This window comes from Schistocerca piceifrons, chromosome 3 (genome assembly GCF_021461385.2).
Source record: "Schistocerca piceifrons isolate TAMUIC-IGC-003096 chromosome 3, iqSchPice1.1, whole genome shotgun sequence".
NCBI classification, from domain to species: Eukaryota; Metazoa; Arthropoda; class Insecta; order Orthoptera; family Acrididae; genus Schistocerca; species Schistocerca piceifrons.
The window spans coordinates 728,027,978-728,047,580 of NC_060140.1; positions in this window are offsets into that span (position 1 = coordinate 728,027,978).

Genomic DNA, 19,603 nt, shown 5'->3' on the forward strand with positions numbered 1-19,603 from the left:
ATAGGTCGAATCGTCAGATTTCCAGATTTTTGTGGCATTCTAAAGTGTCAGTAGGTCAATACTAGATGGCGTGGAAGCGAGAGGCCAGGTACACTGGAGCGCCAAAGAAACTGGTACAGGCATGTGTATTCAGATACGGAGTTATGTAAACAGGCACAATATGGTATTGCTGTCGGCAACGTCTGTGTAAGACAGCATGTGACTGGCGCAGTTGGTAGATCCGTTACTGCTGCTACACTGGCAGTTTATCAAGATTTAAGTGAGTTTCAACGTGTTGTTAAAGTCGGCGCACGAATGATGAGGCACTGAAGCCCCGAGGTAGCGATGAAGTGGGGATTTTCCCGTACTACAATTTCACGGGTGCACCATGATACCAGGAATCCGGTGAAACATCAAATCTCCGACATCGTTGTGGTCGGAAAAAGATCCTGCAAGTATGAGACCAACGTCAGCCGAAGAGAATCGTTCAAAGTAACAGAAGTGCAATCCTTACGCAGATTGCTGCATATTTCAGTGATGGACCATCAACAAGTGTCAGCGTCCGAACCTTTCAACGGAACACCATCAATGTGGGCTTTCGAAGCTGAAGGACGACTCGTGTACCCGTGATGACTCCACGACAAAAAGCAATACACCTAGCCTGGGCCTTTCACACCAACATTTGACGGTGTATATAGCGGATGGAAGTGTATAGTTATGGAGACAACCTCATGAATCCATTGGCCCTGCATGTCAGTAGGCTGATGGTGGGTCCGTAATGGTGTGGGTAGTGTGCAGTTGGCGTGATATAGGACCCCTGATACGTTTAGATATGACCTTGACAGGAGAAACATAAGTAAGCATCCTGCCTGATCACCTACATCCATTCATTTCAACTGTGCATTCCGACGGACTTGGGGAATTCCAGCAGGATAATGTGACAACCCAAATGCCCAGAATTGCTACAGAGTGGCTCCATGAGCACTCTTCTGAGTTTAAACGTTTCCACTGTCTCTACCCCCCCCCCCCCCTTCCCCTCGTCCTCTTACGGATTTATGGACAGCACTACCTCAGACATTAGTCGAGTCCATGCCACGTCGTTTTTCGGCACTTCTGCGCACTCGCGGTGGCCCTATACGATATTAGGCAAGTGTACCAGTTTCTTTGGCTCTTGAGTGCATGTGTGTCGGTAACGTTTCAGTTAACCACATCTGAGCACCACAAGCGCGAATCGACTTACTGTACTCCAAGCACGTCGTAAGCCCTTCACAACTACGCCTGCCATTCGAGAACGTCCGCACCTGGTAGCTGAGTGGTCAGTGCGACGGAATGTCAAACCTAACGGGCCGGGTTCGATTCCCGGCTGAGTTGGAGATTTTCTCCGCTCAGGGACTGGGTGTTATGTTGTCCTTGTCATTATCCTTTCATCCTAAACGACACGCAAGTCGCCGACGTGGAGTCAACTCGAAACATTTGCACCAGGCTAAGGTCTACCCGATGGGAGGTCCAAGCCACACAGCATTTCCATTTACATTCGAGAACAACGGCTGGACCCTCTGCCCTATGCAACATTCTGAGTCATCTCGCACCGCTGTAGATTAGCAGTAGCCAGGCTAGGAAATAACAGTCCCACGCGTATGTCGCCGTTAACACCACAGCACAAAAGGCTGCTTTTGGAGCGGCGCCGTGACGGGGAAGCTTAAACTGATTGATGAATGGCTCAAGTTAATCTTGGGATCGAGAGCTGGCTGAAACCCGAAGAGATATTTAGCGAGTCGTGGCATGAATATCGGAAAGACAGAGGCCATAGGAGGGGGAGTGTTCGCCGCAGCTGAAAGAAACATTGTCTCTATTGAAGTCGAAGTGGAGTGCGATAATGAAGTTACCTAATCGCTTATTACAGACGTTAGTGAAACCAAGCTAATTGTTGAATGTTTTTACTGGCCACTCGATTCCGCAATGGCAGTTCTAGAACCATTCAAAGCAAGTCTACGGTCAGTAGCACGTAAATATCCAGATCATGCAGTAGTAGTTGGAAGTGACTTCAGGCCACCAAGTATAGAGTGGGATGTCTATGGACTCATTGCGTTTGGTGCAACAGACAGTCATGCGAAATACTTTTGAACGCGTTTTCTGACAACTGTTTTGGGCAGCTAGTTCGGCAGCCCACTCGCAATGGAAACATGTTAGACATTGCAACTACAAATAGGCCGGATATTATCGAAAAAGTTTGTGTAGAAACGAATATTACAGATCGTGATGTCATTATAGTAACTATAGTTACGAAAGATAACAACTCAGTCAAGAAGGCTAGGAGAGCGTTTTTGCTAGATAGAGCATATGACCAGTTGTTAGCGTCCCAATTGCAGTTGACAAATGCCCCGTACCGAACTCCCTGAGCCGAGAGCCAACCCAAGACACCAAGCCCCGGCCGTACCACCCCACCCCCGCACCCGCACAAACATATGGACCACGCGTGGCCGCGTGGGCCACGATTAACAAGCCCCGGATGCCGACGCCCCAGCGCCCACGCCATTCCGCCCACCAGGACCGCCAACCGCCCTTCTCAACGACCATCCGCCGCAAGGTCCGCCAATCATGCAGCAAACTGGATGCCCTCCGTGAGACGATCGCTGGACCACAAACCATCGGCACCACAGTTCCACTGCGCTTGCATTGACACCCTGCTCCGCTCACCATCCTGTAGGACACGGATTCGGGCTGCGACTGACGATAGGCCCAATACGACCACGCTTTACTGTCTGTTTCGCACAGTCACTAGCAGTGGCCTGTTCTCATCCAGCCACTTTTTTCTTTGACCATAGAGTTGGCGCATTACTGCACCCTTCCTCTGTACGTCCACCGTCGGAGAGTGGCACGGAACTACTTAAAGTTCCACCGCCACACCTTCAAAGTGCTATGCTCGGCTGTTCTTCAGCCGTTGTTTTGAATCTACTCTCACTTGCCTACCGAGACAGTTCGACCGAATCTGAACCGATGACGCTGTGGAATAGTACACTGCCACAAAAAAGGGAAATTGATTCGCTAGTGTTCGTTAAACACTTTAACGAGTACTATGTGTAAGTGATCTTAGATTTGTTTTGATTGAGAATATGAAATATGATATATGACGTAACGAAAACCACGTCATTAATTTAGAGTACAACCTGACTGTTACGAACTCCAAGTTGAACGGTGGGATTACTTTTATGTAGTGAGCGAAAGTATTGGGAGTGTGTGCACGCAGCGCCAGTCACGTCACAGATGTTGGCTGTGATTCCGCAATCGTAATACGAAGGAGCACGATGTAGTCCATCATGCTTTTCCTTGCGATGCAAGGGTGTGAATGATTTGGCTGTCGAAACTCTTGCAGTGAAGACTGCAAATGGTTGTATATGCACTCGTCATTTAAAAAAAAAAATGGTCGTGTTGGAGACTTGAGTTCGGAACTGCTGAATTTACGGTGAAAGCAAGAGCCGAACAGTGGTGGATTTCCGTCGTCTAATCTGACTTGTAGTAGTAGCGACAGTGATAGCACGCCAGGTGCAATAGAGGAAAGGATGGAGCGTTTTAATGAATGTGAGACTCATAGAAGAAGCATAGAGACGTTAGAAGAGCTTGCACCACGGAAGGAGGGTTGTGATAAATGCACAATTACGGATCAAGCTGTTAGCAATATTTTGCATAACGTCAGTTTGCAGAATTCCGTAGCGGCATTACAGAGGAGAAATGCCTGTCCGATAAAAAATGTGCATTAAATCGCGAACACGCAATAATCATCTTCGAAGTCCGTTGTCATCAACGAAACAACATGTGTATAATGAGGAAAGCAACAAAAATGCAACTGTTTCTAATGAAATCAATCGAGTACTAGGGAAAATATATTTACGCAGTCAAATCAGAAGTTTGCTACAGGGGTTAAAGCAGGTTCTATGCGGTAAATAGGACATTTTCAGCTCGATTACTTTGCGAGCTGTGCTGCAGAAAATTTATAATTTTCTCAGGGAAAATAATATGATATACTCTAACTGCAATGTCAACCTTAAGGTCTTGGATAAATTGTAAATTCAGTTACCACGCAGGTATTTTGAAGGATGTTGTAACGATGAAGAAAATGCAAGCTGGAACACTGACTGACGGGGAACATTTTTGCATTTTGTCACTTTGTGAAATGAACACCGATAGCAGAATCTGTTATGGTGAGCTAGATGGCCGGGTATTCGGGCCTCACAGCAATATGGATGTTATTGTCCTAGGATTGTTTGCAGCATGGAAGCAAAAGCTGCGATATTGACCGAAGTAATATTGTTTCCTTGGCCAGTAATTACTATAATGTTATTCCTGTAGCAGCTCACATGGGTGCGACGAATACTTCTGTCTGGAAGGAGCCTGGTGTTAGTCACAAAAACAGTTTTTAATCACACTCTGGTGATTTTCTGAAACGCGTTGGGTGTTCACTAACATTCAACATTTCCTCAAAGTCATAAGCGATCATTTACTGGATTAGTGCAGTATCGTGTATAACATGTCAGTGACAACAACCGCTTTCGAGAAACTTAATTTTGGACCATGGTGAGACGAAAATAGCTCAGCGGTCATGGGCAGAGAGCGATACCGAGTGCTCTCAGCAGCACAACTACTGTTTCACACAAACTATTAATGCCTGAAGGAAGTGATTTCATACAGAAGACGGCTGAGACGTGGATTCGCGAACGTGATAAACAACTAGCCTGCGGATTCGGTATTCATTTTCGAGTCCAGGAACAATGCCTACTTTACTTTCATAAATGCTGCGAGAATACTTGCATTGGATCCTTGAAGCACTCTCTACCATTTCAAAATAATTCATTCTTCTGAAAACTATTCAGTAGCTTTTGGGTGTCTTCAGTGACTTATAAGCTTATAGAGAATACATTCTCACTGCAAACCTAAATTAAAACTGCTTGGACTACCTCCTCTCATTACAGGAGGCCTCTGAGATTTCTATGACCAGCCTTCGCCGGTCGAGGTAACGAGCCGTATAAGGCTGTTGTTGCTGCAAGCGAACGCTCCCGATATTCCTGTTTCCAATGCTTCTGTTGAGCCAAGTGGATAAGGACGACTCGCGACTACAACGGTGTTTGGCAGCACCCTGTCAGAAATGTCTATGGCGTTGGCAGTGGTTGGAGCAGAGGAGATTGAAGACCTAGATTTCGCAATAGCAGATTCCGGTATCTTATCAATGTCACTGGCGTCTGACTGCAGCGTTGAAGGATTTAAATATCTTGCTAGATATGTAACGTACCGGTGCAGACAGTACGAGAGCCACACTTGCTGCATACTGACAGTGCTTGAAGACATGTCGACTGGGTGGCGGGGCATTATTTCTCGCGGACGTTTGTTTGAATTCTCACACATGTCGCTTGAGATAGCTAGCAAATCTTCATTAATTTCTGCACAGATCCATGGATACCACGGTTAGTCGAGGGAAATTACTGTCACGTGTGTCACATTTCCCGGGAATTTCTCCATTGTCCTTCCTAAAGCAATTAAAATTTGCGTCAGATCGAGAACATTCACCGATTGCGAGCGCTGTCATCAAAAGACAAAGAAAAAGCAAAGAAACCAGAGACAGATCACCGTCGCAAAGCTAGGAAGTGGCATTTTTCATTGCTAAAGGATATAAATGAACAATACTTCCCTTAGCGAAGTTATATAGCAGCCAAATAGTGACAGAAGTCAAGGTTCTCCGACAGTGTTTGTTTGATAACCGTTTAGCAAGATTACAAGACAGACGGTGCCAACGTTTGACATATTTCTTCCCAGACTACATTCCAGCTTTGCTGAACGGCCGGCACGGTGAGTGAACTCGCTTTTTTTCCTTGTGAATAGTATTCTGCAATGCTGTTTGAAGAACTGGGTGGAACATTCTCCTACTACTACGTTAAAAGGAACTCCAAAGATTAGTGGAGTGACTAAATTTATAGAAGTATGTGCAGCTCTTAAATTAGCTAGTTAAAATGCTTCCGACAAATAAGGCACTTGCATTATTTCTCGAGGGGAAACGACAGAGTCTCCAATTAGTTGAAGTTTCTTAACCTTGTAACACATATAAAATGAAAATGAGCGATATAGAGGCTGAGCTTTTTTTTTGTTTCAGTCAACCAAATATCACAAAAACTCTGTTCATTACTTCTAAAAATGCTATCCGGCGATACAAATGTTGATTTTAGAATCCTAAACAGGAGCTTACGACTTTTTTTTAGATTCGGATTTTTCGAGAAAAATTGGTGATTTTTATATGTAACAGTTCTGTCGTTGCTCGATAAATGGTGCTGTATTCTACATCTAAATCTACATGGATACTCTGCAAAACACACTTAAGTGCCTGGCAGAGGTTCATCGAACCACTTTCGCAATAATTCTCTATTATTCTACTCTAGAACAGCGCTCGGAAGAAACGAACACCTATATCTTTCCGTGCGAGCTCTGATTTCCCTGATTTTATTATGATGATCCTTTCTCCCTATGTAGATTGACGCAAAAAAAAAAAAAAAATCGCATTCGGAGGAGAAAGTTGGTGATTGAAATTTCGTGAGTTCCCGCCGCAACGGGAGACACAATTCTTTTAATGATGTCCACCCTAAATCCTGTGTCATGTCCGTGACACTCTCTCCCCTATTTCTCGATAGTGCAAAGCATGCGGCTCCTCTTAGAACTTTCTCGGTGTATTCCGTTAATCCTATCCGGTATGAATCCCACACTCCGCATCAGTGCTCCAAAAGGGCGCAGACAAGCGTAGCGTAGGCAGTCTCTTAGTAGATCTGTTGCATCTCCTAAGTTTTCTACCAATAAATCGTAGGCTTTGGTTCACCTTTCCCACAATATTTTCTGTGTGTTCTTTCTAGTTTACGTTTCTCGTAATTTTCATGTCTAGATATTTATTTGAATTTACCGCCTTCAGATTTGATTGATTTATCGTTTAACAGAAGTTTAACGGGTTCCTTTTACCACTCATGTGGATGACCTCATTCCTTTTATTATTTAGGTTCAGCTGCTAATATTCGCACCATAGAGGTATCTTTTCTAAAACGATTTGCAGTTTGCTTTGATCTTCAGGTGACTTTACTAGACGATAAACGACAGCATCATCGGCAAAAACCTAAGACGGCTGCTCAGATTGTCTCCTAAGTCGTGTGTATTGATAAGGAACAGTAAAGGGCCTATAACACCACGATGGGGATCGCCAGAAATCACTTCTGTTTTAGTCTAAGACTTTCTGTCAGTTACTACGAACTGTGACTTCTCTGACGAAATCACGAATCTGTTCGCACAACTGTGACGACATTCCATTAGCAACCAATTTGATTACAATCTGCTTCTGAGGTACAGTGTTAAAAGCCTTCTGGAAATCTAGAACTACGGTATCAATTTGAAATCCCTTGTCAACAGTACTTCGAGTCAACAGAGAGGTAGTTGTGTTTCACAAGAACGATGTTTTTTAAATCCGTGTTGACTGTGTGTCAATAGACCGTTCTCTTCTAGGTAACGTTCGAACACAACGTTTGCTCCAAAATCCTTCCGCATATCGGCATTAATGACATGGGCCTGTAATTTAGTGGATTGCTCCTATTGCCTTTCTGGAATACCGGTGTGACCTGAACAAGTTTCCATTCTTTGGGTATGAATCTTTCGTCGAGAGAACGGTTGTGTATAATTGTTAAGATGGGGGGTCTTTGGATGTTCTGCCAGGTTTCGAGACAAAGTTTCACTATGGAAAATATTAAATGCATCTCGAGTTGATGTCCACGCTAAATTTCGAGCTTGTGTAAAAGATTGCCAATCTTTGGAATTTTATGTTCGTTTAAATTTGATATGGTTTCTTCGTTCTTTCTGCAACAGTGTTCCGACCAGTTTTGTGCACCAAGGGAATCAGCTCCGTCGTTTCTTAATTTATTTGCTATAAATCTCTCAACTGCGGTCAATACTATTTCTTTGAAATCAAGCTACATCTCGTCTACACTTAGACTGTTAACTTGGAAGGACAGGATATTGTCTTTCAGGAAGGCGTCAAGCAAATTTTTATCTGCTTCTTTGAGTAGGTGAGTTTTTCGTTTATTTGTTGGAGGGTTTGGAAGTTACAGTGCTCAGTTTCGCTGCGACAGACCTCTGTGCACTAATCCCTGTACTCGTTTTGATAGTCTTTATTAGCTTAGAATTATTTGTTGTTAAGAGGTCAAGAGTGTATTCACAATTGTTCAGTATTAGAGTGGAGTTATGGAGTAACTGTTCCAGATAATTATCAGAGAATGCTTTTAGCAAAGTTTCGGATGATGCTTCATTTGTACCTCAGGATTAAACATGTATTTTCGCCAACAACTTGAGGGTAAACTGAAGTCACTACTAACTACAACTGTATGAGCCAGGTGCGTGTTTTATATTAGTCTCATGTTATCTTCGAACCTTTCAGTAATTGGATCATCTGAGTTGGGAGGTCGGTAAAAGGATCCCGTTATTATTTTATTCGGCTTGCCAAGGCTGACCTCTATCCACACTAACTGACGGGAAGTGTTTACATCAATTTCGCTGTAAGATAAACTGCTTCTAACAGCAACAAACATGCCAGCGCCAACTGTATTTAGCCTATTCTTTCTGAACACCGTTCGGTACTTCGAAAAATTTTCTGCTGAACGTATCTCCGGGTTTAGCCAGCTTTCAGTGCCTATAACGATTTGAAGATGGTGATTTTTATTGGCACTTGGAGCTCTGGTACTTTTCCTAACACAGCCTTGACAATTACAACTGTGATACTGATAGTTCTTAGATCTACGTTTTCCCTGAGTTCGACCTGCACCCTTTGAGACTGACGACCTTTCCGTGTTTCCCCGTGACCCTCTAAACTAAAAAACCGCCGAGTCCACGCCACACAATCCCTGCTACTCGTTTAACCGCCTCCTGCGTGAATAATGGACTGCTGACCATTTAGCGGAACACAAAATCCCACCATCCTATGGCGCAGGTCGAGGAATCTGCAGCCTACACGATCGGAGAATCTTCTGAGTCTGTTAATCAGACACTCCACTCAGCTCTGTAACAGAGGTCCGAAGTCGGTCATGTCGACTATGCTGCTTTCATATCGCAAGCAAGACTTGCAGCCTTTATTTCTTCTGACAGTCGCTCCAAACCTCAGAGAATCTCCTCCCGCCTAAAACGACACACACCATTGGTACCGACGTGAGCCACAAACTGCAGTTGGAAGCACCCTGTGCTCTTCATGGCATCCGGAAGGATCCGATCTGCGACTGGAATGACTCCATCCGGTACGCACACGGCAGCCATGTCCGTAAGAGGCCCCATAACGAGCCTAACAATGGAGTTCCCAACTACCAATAATCCCACCCTCTGTGATTGCTCAGATCTTCGGGACTGAGAGTTTTCCTCTGAAACAGGATAAGCGACTACGTGTGGCTGCGTGACAGTGTCAGCCACAGAAAGTACTTGGGTACTGTTTGCGAGACTAACCCGGGAAGCCTTACGTTCGGCCCCCTGCGATGTCTTCCACCTTCTGCCACGCCCCAAGGCGATCTACCACTCGACCACGGGTGAGGAGTCAGCCACAGTGGGAGCTATTACTGGCCTGGCCACCGGTGCGGAGCTATCCGTGGATTGTGGGACGTGCTGGACGTCCGTTGGATCCCCAAGGCCAGCCCACAACAGTGATGCTCACCCGATGCATATTTCAAAACCTGCTGTCTGTTATAACGAAAAGGTCGTACATTTTACAGTTTTACATATTACAGTACATTGTTGCATATTTCTAACAAAATTTGGTTTTAGCAATGGAACAAGAGTAACAATAACGAGTTAATACTGGTATGATATGAAATTAATTTGGAGAAGAGAAATGAAAAAAAAAAAAATCCACTGCAGCCTCAAGCTGTGTAACCGAAGCCATCACACTTGTAGCTGATAACGAAGTGTCGGCTCGCATCCCAGCACAGCAATCACAGTCCCTTTCCATACTAAAGACCATGAAAACTTATACTAGAGAGACAAAGAACTATCAACACACGCTACGGAACTCTGCTGTAGACACTGACGAAAACGCAAGAACTGTGCCTAATAAATTATACTGACACGCAGAGATTCAAAAACTAAATTACCAAAGTACTCAGATACCACTAAATAATTGTTTCCTGATTAGGAACTTGTAATATTTCACATACTAAGTTTACTTTCCGACGCAAATCAAAACGTGAGAATTGTGTCTATTAAATATTAAATTAATACACACAAATTAAAGAAAAACTAAACTACCAAAGTACATAGATGAAACTAAATAATTCAGTCCTGGTTAAGAACTCATAAAATGTCACAAAATCGGTTATTTCCCTGTTGCTGCTAGTGTCTCGGCCGGCTGCTGCTACCCGGTGTTCGACAAATAAAAACTGTGTTCCAAGACAGTATTACCTCAAGGTAATTCTTTGTTAGCTTCACTCTTCAAGTAACACCTTTACGTGAATGCCAGTGCCGATCAAAGTATTGCATGCTTGTAGAGATGGTGTAGTACATCCCAAAAATGTCTGGTTAAGTAACAGCCCAGCAGTATGGCATCACTGGATCTTTATGGTGCCATAAATAAGTGCAATCTGCAAATTTGTCTTCTCATATATTGTAGTAGTTTGCATTTGCACTGAAACGCCAAAGAAATTGGTATAGGTACTCGCATTCAAATACAGAGATATGTTAACAGGCAGAATACGGCGCTGCGGTTGGCAATGCCTATATAAGGTATCAAGTATCTAGCGCAATTCTTAGATCGATTACTGCTGCTACAGAGGCAGGTTATCAAGATTTAAGTGAGTTTGAACATGGTGTTATAGTCGACAGACGAGCAATAGGACATAGCATCTACGAGGTAGCGACGAAGTGGGGATTTTGCGCACGACGATTTCACGAGTGTACTGTGTACTGTATCAGGAATCCGGTAAAACATCAAATCTCCGACATCGCTGCGGTCGGAAAAGACCCTGCAAGAAAGGGACCAACGACGACTGAAGAGAAACGTTCAACATAAGTGCAACCTTTCCGCAAATTGCTGCAGATTTCAATTCTGGGCCACCAACAAGTGTCAGCGTGTGAACAATTGAACGAAACGGCATCGTATGAGCTTTCGGAGCCGAAGACGCACTCGTGTACCCTTGTTGACAGCACTACACAAAGCTTTACGCCTGTGGACGACTGAAAAGACGTTGCACTGTCGGACGAGTCTCGCTTCATTTTGTATCGGGCGGATGGAAGTGTACGGGTATGGAGACATCGTCATGAATCCATGGATCCTGCATGTCAGCAGTGGTCTGTTCAAACTAGTGAAAGCTCAGTTATGGTGTGGGAAGTGTGCAGTTGAAGTGATTAGGGACCCCTGATGCATCTAGATACGACTCTGTTTCCGATCATGTCTATTGTGTATTCCGACGGACTTGTGCAATTTCAGCAAGACAATGCGACACCCAAAACGTCCAGAATTGCTACAGACTGGCTCCAGGACACTCTCCAGAGCTTAAACACTTCCGCTGGCCACGAAACTCAAGAGACATGAAAATTATTGAGTATATTTGGGATGACTTGCAACGTGCTGTTCAGAAGTGATCCCCACCCCCTCGTACGCTTACGGTTTTATGGACAACCCTGCAAGACTCATAGTGTCCATTGTCTCCAGCACTATTTCATATATTAGTCGAGTCCATGCCACGTCGTGAGACGGACACTTCTGCTTGCTCTCGGGGGCCCCACACAATGTTAGGCAGGAGTACCTGTTTCTTTGGCTCTTCAGTGTATTTCACAGGATCGGGTTGTAAATTATTATCTTAGACATTAAGGCAATGATTTCTTCTCTGCTGGGGCAACAGCGTATATGAGGTCAAAATATGACATTTTTGCATAAATTGGTTACAACGGAGCTGCAAAATTTATCAGACGTTTTACTGAATTACTGTTACACGTCTGAGTAGTCGGAGAATAAAGGAAAAACGGACAAAAGGTATAAATAACGATTGAGATCATTTTAGATGACACTTACCCCGTGAAATGCAATAAATAATAAGGAAATGATTACATTTAAAAGAAGTTTAAGTATTTGTTGACAAAGTCGAGATCAAGAACGGTGTTAGAATAATTTGTTACCAGATTATGGAGCTAATCCATGTGGAATAAAGAGGCAACTTGTTTGTCATTCTCCTGCACGAAAAATAAAAGCGGGCATCGCCAAAAGAAGTAACTTACAGTTAGTTCCTCGCCGACGATAGCTGTGACTATAACTTAAGACGCAAAAATTAATCTATGTAAATGAATGAACGTTTGACAAAGACATTTATGTCCATTGGAGAAAAGTTACTCAGTAATAACTGCATTGCAAGGAATGATGTATGTTAGTCTATGTGGGTAATTAACATGTAGAACATAACTTACAGTAAGGTGATATTACAATAACAGCTACAGCCTTTAATACTTATACATTGAAAACTGACCTTTAAAACTCTTAGAGGAAACAAGGTGATGGTATTACATGTAGTTGATAACGTTGCAAGGAGGCAACATAAGATAAGTCAATGCTGCCCATACACACTATTATAAAAATAAACATTTCTATCGATAAGGTGACTCTTTGTTTATTTAAATTATAAAATTATCGCATCATTCATCTCAGCGAGGGATATACCACTTTGGCGAAAGTGACATGTTACTCCCACGTCTTTCTAACCAAAGAAAGATGGTCGTGACCTTTGCGAGTATTGTTTCGCGTTTGTTAAGTTTTTCCTTTCGAGTAGTATACCATGGGAACGTTTCCGTTTTTCTTGTGTACATGTTCACAAGCTGAGGCAGACGCGAGTTGTATCACATGCTGCTCTGCTGATCACTCCGTGCCACCGCCGTCCACCGTAGGGAGCAGGCTGCGGTCCTTGATGAAGAGATCATGACGTCAGTACTGTTGTCACGGGAACAAAAGTTGAAGCTGATATTACATTCGATTACATATCTATACTTTGACTGGGGGAAAAAACTGTCAAACTAATGGTAATTGCTCTTTGACTTGTAAGCGTATTTCGTGTATACAGAGTGGTATGAGGAATGATGTATTGTAACTGATGGTGCGATGCACTTGTGTATGAGAAATTTGCTTTTTATTATTCAGTAGCTAGTTGAAGAAACAGAGTTGACAAGACTAGTGTGCGTTAAGTTGCTCGAATCGTTTTCGCAAGGAGAACGGGAAGCCTCCTTATACTTCTACACTTCCGCAATCCTACTACAGGCGAATACGGTGCCTAAAGTTTGGGTCCATGGGGTCTGGACGCTGACTATACCTGTCGTGGAAGTGCGTGTTGAACTGTTTAAACCACGCCAGAAAGTGACAGCCGCAGCCCGCCTTGGGCGTGATTTACAGTCTGTGCTCCCAAGAAGAATAGTGGACACATCAAAGTGGCATCACTTTATCACTTTTTATGGACACCTAACGGTGTCTTCTGCTGCAGTTCTGTAAGTAACATGCTGGAACGTTAAGTTTCAAGCCACAGGCGCCTTATAACGGCTAAATTTACTTCGTAATTTATCCCTAAGAATGGAAGCATTGAAGATCTTATAGTGACTGGATTTCAAGACAACTTTTTAATGAAGCCTGGTACTGACATGCAGACATCATGGAAAAATTACCTCTATACCTACCGTCATTCTCTTTGTATCGCCCCTCGGCTGCTCTCGCAACACACGTAAAACTGACATGCAGAAATGCGCACGCGTTAACCACAGTAGTTCCTAAGGTACCGCTGGTAAACATTACAGGACACAGAGCAGTTGTGCAAGCGATGGTACGAAACAGTGAGTCTGAGCGTCTCTCCATACAGGAACAGCACTTTCAATGCATGTAACACTTTAAAGATTTTAAAGCGAGAAACTGTTAGCAATACTTAACTGTCAGCCTTGCTCGGGACAGTCTTTAAATAAGTTTCCAGTTATACAGGGTGTACTTAGAGTCCGGGAAAGCTTTCTATTATTTATTGCACAAGAACTGAACATTGTACAAATGTCATACATTTTTTACAAACATTCGATATGTGAACCATGAGTGACCCGGCAGACATCAGTACGGTAATCGAATTCTTGCCATACCCATCCCAGCATGGCATCGTCCACTGTGACAGTGGCTTCCCGTATTCTCTCCCGGAGTTCTGCTACATCACGTGGTAAAGGCAGTTCATACACCAGATCTTTAATGTATAGCGACAGAAAAAAGTCACACGGTGTGAGATCTGGTGATCGCGGAGGCCATTTCTTGAAACAGCTGTCCCCTTCTGTTACACGGCCGATCCATCGATGCGGCAGCCCCGTGTTCAGGTGCCCACGAACTTCACGATGAAAATGGGGTGAAACTCCATCCTGCTGAAAGATGAACAGAAAGTCCGATTGCATCAGCCATTGCTGCAACATGTCCAAGTAGGAATATTCAATGACAGCGCTCTCGGCGAAGACGAATGGCCTGTATAGTTTTCGACGTGACCCGGCACAATTAACTTTTGCCTTAGGGGAATAACGCTCAAATTCAGTGCATTCGTGTGGATGTTTTGTACCCCAGATTCGATAATTATGCCTGTTCACTTTCCCATTAGTGTGAAAAGTGGCTTCGTCGCTAAAAATTAGGCAATCAACAATACCACCCCCATCCCTATCCAATTGTTGCAACTGCGAACAAAACTCAAAACGCTTGACTTTGTCGTTGTTATTGAGCTACTACACTAGTTCTAAATTGAATGGTTTCATAGACAGCTTCTTTCGTAGGACTTTCCACACTGTCATTGGAGCTATTTCGAGTTCACGGGATGCACGACGCACCGATTTCTTTGGACTGCTTATGAATGTCTCTCGTACGCGCTCCTTATGGACTTCACTCACACTGGGACGTCCGCTTCTCTTTGCGCGGCACAAGCAACCCGTCTTAAGGAATTTGTTATGTGATAAATGATCTTACTTGTTGGTGGGCTCTTATCGTACTTGGTTCTAAAAATCCGTTGAACAGCTGTAGCACACTTGGTTTTGTCGAACTCCAACACACAGAAAGCTCGCTTCGCACCTGAACTCGCCATGTTTGCGACTAGCGCTGACGATCGGCAAATTATCAAATTACGTTGTGGTGGTATACATGAAAAAAAACCTCAAGGTTTCTCTTTAACACGGCATATGTGTGGTATCCGGACAATGTTTGGTTCTTGTGCAGTAAATAAATGAAAGTGTCCCCGGAATTTATCTACACCCTGTATAATCCGAAGTTTTAGTGACAATAAGGTCATTATTGCAACTCTGAGATGAAAAATTAATGTTCTTCCAGCCTGCGACGAGCCGTATCAAAGTTCAGTTTAGGTGGAGACTGAAGTGAGGAAGATACGTCACTGGTAACGCAGAGACAGCACCGTGGAGAGGCATAAACAACACATTCCGCCGCCATGTCATACTTCTGTAAGGAAATTATATCATGATCATCATACAGCAAACTGACGATTAAAGACGAATAACACCAAAATTCTCTTTTTTGTCAGTATTAGAGGAAGTTTGTTAACATGTAAAACGTGCATGGTTAATAACGCAAGATAGAGCATTGGGGTGATCCTAGGCATTAGGAGCACTTACGTTGGTGGAAGACCGTCCAGCATCTTACTGCTAACGGCATGTCACCTTACTAATTACTTCAGCTCTTCCTCTGACACGAGCACGCTGGCTCGTTTTCTCAACACATGATTTGACATCGAGTTACTCTTCTTTTGTTTTCTAATAAACAGGCTATTTGTTCATTTGCCGACATGTTTTACAGCAGTCATGTTGCAGTCCTTACTTCTGTTTTCTGTGGAGATGTCTTGTCACCCTTCTCGAAATACTTCACCAGCACCTACAAGGAGCTCGCATTCCACTTACCTCTGCAACATAAAAAGAAAGGGAAACAACGTTAAGTGCTTTATTTAACAGCTGCACAGGGGGAATACTAACATAAAGACGTTAACACCAAATATACTGGAGAAAAGTTACGCTGTTTCTGTCAACAAATAACAGCGGCCTACCCAAGTATTGTCCGCCCCGGTAGCTGTGTGGTCAGCGTGACAGACTGTCAATCCTAAGGGCCCGGGTTCGATTCCCGGCTGGATCGGAGATTTTCTCCGCTCAGGGACTGGGTGTTGTGTTGTCCTAATCATCATCATTTCATCCCCATCGACGCACAGGTCGCCGCAGTGGCGTCAAATTGAAAGACCTGCACCAGGCGAACGGTCTACCCGACGGGAGGCCCTAGCCACACGACATTTCCATTACCCAAGTATTTATCAGCAAATCAGAATCCGCTCATTGTCACGCTATATGCGGGAAAATAAATTATATCCGTGGATTTCGTTAATGGCATTAACTCTCGTACAAAGCGTTTTGTTGCGAAATATTTTACTTTCGCTATTGTACCTTTGGTTGGGACAACCATTGTCGCACGCCAAAAATTTTGCTTTATTTCTCTCTTACATACAGTACTGAAATAAACCAGAACTGGTACATCTATCCACTGCATTAAGAATTTTAACTGAGAATAATCAAATATGCATCTCTCTGCGATGGTAAAGTTCTCACGAGAACAGCGATCACCAACAGGAGAAGGAAGTAAGAGAATCCTCGCAAAATGTCTGTGTGAATGATAATGTGTTAAATAAATTATTATTTCATTCAGGACTCAACATTTTCCTACGTTACATTTTTGTAAATGAAACCAGTACTTGTACTTGAAAGTTGTCTGTTGTATTTGCATACTTGCTAACTTCCGTATATTCATTTTAAACTACTGACCCACTTTCGTTGCAGCGTCTGCTTCGGTACTTTCTTTGTAGGAGTTCTTGAGGGTGGGAGGGAGAGGGTCTAAGTACAGAAGGGACGATGGCGCGCAACGTCGGGCAGGCTTTTCAAGTTTCGAAGAACGAAGTGAGAGTCTTCTTCTTCTTTTGCTCCTGGCTGTGGTAGAGTAAGGGTATACTCTCTTAAGGTGTGAAATGATGTGCCATTGAAACTGGCCTTCTATATAATTGATAAAAAAGAGAGACAGGGAGAGAGTGAGTAATACACACATCAAAAAAAGTTTTGCATCACCTCAGATCCGAGAGTTTAGAAACCTGTACAGAAAATTGGAATAGAGATCAACATAAACATCATTTCCGCCCTTTTTGTTGCTCATGAAAACCACACATTGCATGTTGCACCACCATACAGCGAGACCTTCAGAAGTGGTGGTCTTGATTGCTGTACACACCAGTAGCATGTCCTCTTGCATTGATGCTTGCCTGTATTCTTCGTGGGATACTATCCATAAGTTGATGGAGGCACTATTGGTCCAGATTGTCCTGCTCCACAACAGCGATACGGCGTGCATTCCTCAGAGTGGTTGGTGGGGCACGTTTTTCAATCTATCCCAGGCATATTCGATAGGGTTCAAGCCAGAAGAACATGCTGGTCACTCTAATCTAGCAATGTCGTTATCCTGAAAGGAGTCATTCACAAGATATCACGATGGGGGAGCGAGCTGTCGTCCATGAAGACAAATGCCTCGCGAATATGCTGCCGATATGGTTACACTATCGGTCGGAGGATAGTATTCACGTATCATACAGCAGTTACGGCACTTTCCATGAGCACTATCGCCGTACGTCGGCCCCACATAACGCCACCCCAAAGCAGCAGGGAACTGCACTCGCCACAATGTGTCTAAGGTATTCAACCTGACTGGGTTGCCTCCAAACACGTCTCGGCGATTGTCTGGTTGAAGGCATATGTGATACTCATCGGTGAAGAGAACGTGATGCCAATCTTGAGCTGTAAATTCGGCAGGTTGTTGGGCCCATCTGTACCTCGCTGCATGGAGTCGTGGTGGCAAAGACAGACCTCGCCATGGACGTCGGGAGTGAAGTTGCGCATCATGCTCTCTACTGCCACTGTTTGAGTCGTAATACGATGTTCTGTGGCTGCACGAAAAGCATTATTCAACATAGTGGCGTTGCTGTCATGGTTTCTCCGAGCCATAATCCGGAGGTAGCAGTCATCCACTGCAGTAGTAGCCCGTGGACGGCCTGAGCGAGGCATATCATCGACAGATCCTGTCTCACTGTATCTCCTCCATGTCTGAACAACATCGCTTTGGTTCACTCCGAGACGCCTGCACGCTTTCCTTGTTGAGAGCCCTTCCTGGCACAAAGTAACAACGCGCATGCGGTCGAACCGCGGTATTGACCGTCTAGGCAAGGTTAAACAATAGACAACACGAGCCGTGTACCTCCTTCCTGGTGGAACGACTAGAACTGATGGGCTGTCGGACCCCTATCGTCAAACATGCGCAGCTCATGCATGGTTGTTTAGATGTTTGGGCGTCTTTAGTGATATCTCTGAACAGTCAAAGGGACGTTGTCTGTGATACAATATACACAGTCAACGTCTATCTTCAGGAGATCAGGGAACTGGGGTAATGCAAAACCTTTTTCATGCATGTATATGATAGCAACAGTTGGTTTGTACGTGTGAACTGCTTCAGTGAAAAATAAAGCTCCTCTCAGATGACTATTCTCCATCAGAAAGTAAGATTTGCCCGTTTATGTGATTGTGGCGAACAATGTTGACATGTCTAGATTTATCTGGATCAGACACTAAATCTGTGGCTTCAGTGGAAATGGAAATGAGCGTTTGGCGTCATTGGCCGGGAGGCCCCTCGCGGGGCAGGTCCGGCCGCCATAGCGCAGGTCTTATTACATTCGGCGCCACATTGGGCGACCTGCACGCCGGATGGGGATGAAATGATGATGAACACAACACAACACCCAGTCCCTGAGCGGAGAAAATCCCCGACCCAGCCGGGAATCGAACCCGGGCCCAGAGGACGGCAATCCGTCACGCTGACCACTCAGCTACTGGGGCGGACTGTGGCTTCAGTGATTACGATGCAATTGGGCAGATTTTGTTCTAGTTACGAACTGCATTTAAATAGCAATACGGTTTAGCAAGTCTGCGTTGCATTTACCTAAAAGGTTTTGCAATTTCTATGTTTCTCAAACGTATGTTACAGAAATGTTCTTTGAATTCTGAGGGCAGAACATGTCTTAAGTAAGCTTAATCACATTCATGAGATCGAATAATGTTTATAAAGTCAACGCAGTTTCAAAATTTAGTTTCATAAACTGTATCATATGACTTTAATCAGTAGACAATATAAACATCTTCCAGGGCACGTTTGTTTGCGTAGCCATCTTCCCCACCAGCTGTTAAAATCTGTTACTATAGGGTATCCGTCTTGAGCTGACTGCAATGTACTTAAAAAGAATTACACTAGACGCGTTAAGTTTCTTTTATAAAGCATCTTCCGTGGTTACTCTGTTAATTGGATAGATATGTTCGTATATTTTTGATTCTTTAGGTTAAAAACAGAGTTTCTGTATAAAATTTGTCTGCAAGGTACTTACGATGTTTCTTCCTCTTTGCTAGCAGTGGCTGGTGTCGAAAGACTTCATATCACATTTGCGCTTGGCAGTTTTTGGTATTCTTCTGTATTTCCTGCGCTGCATTGTTTATCGTTCACTTCCTTAAACTATTT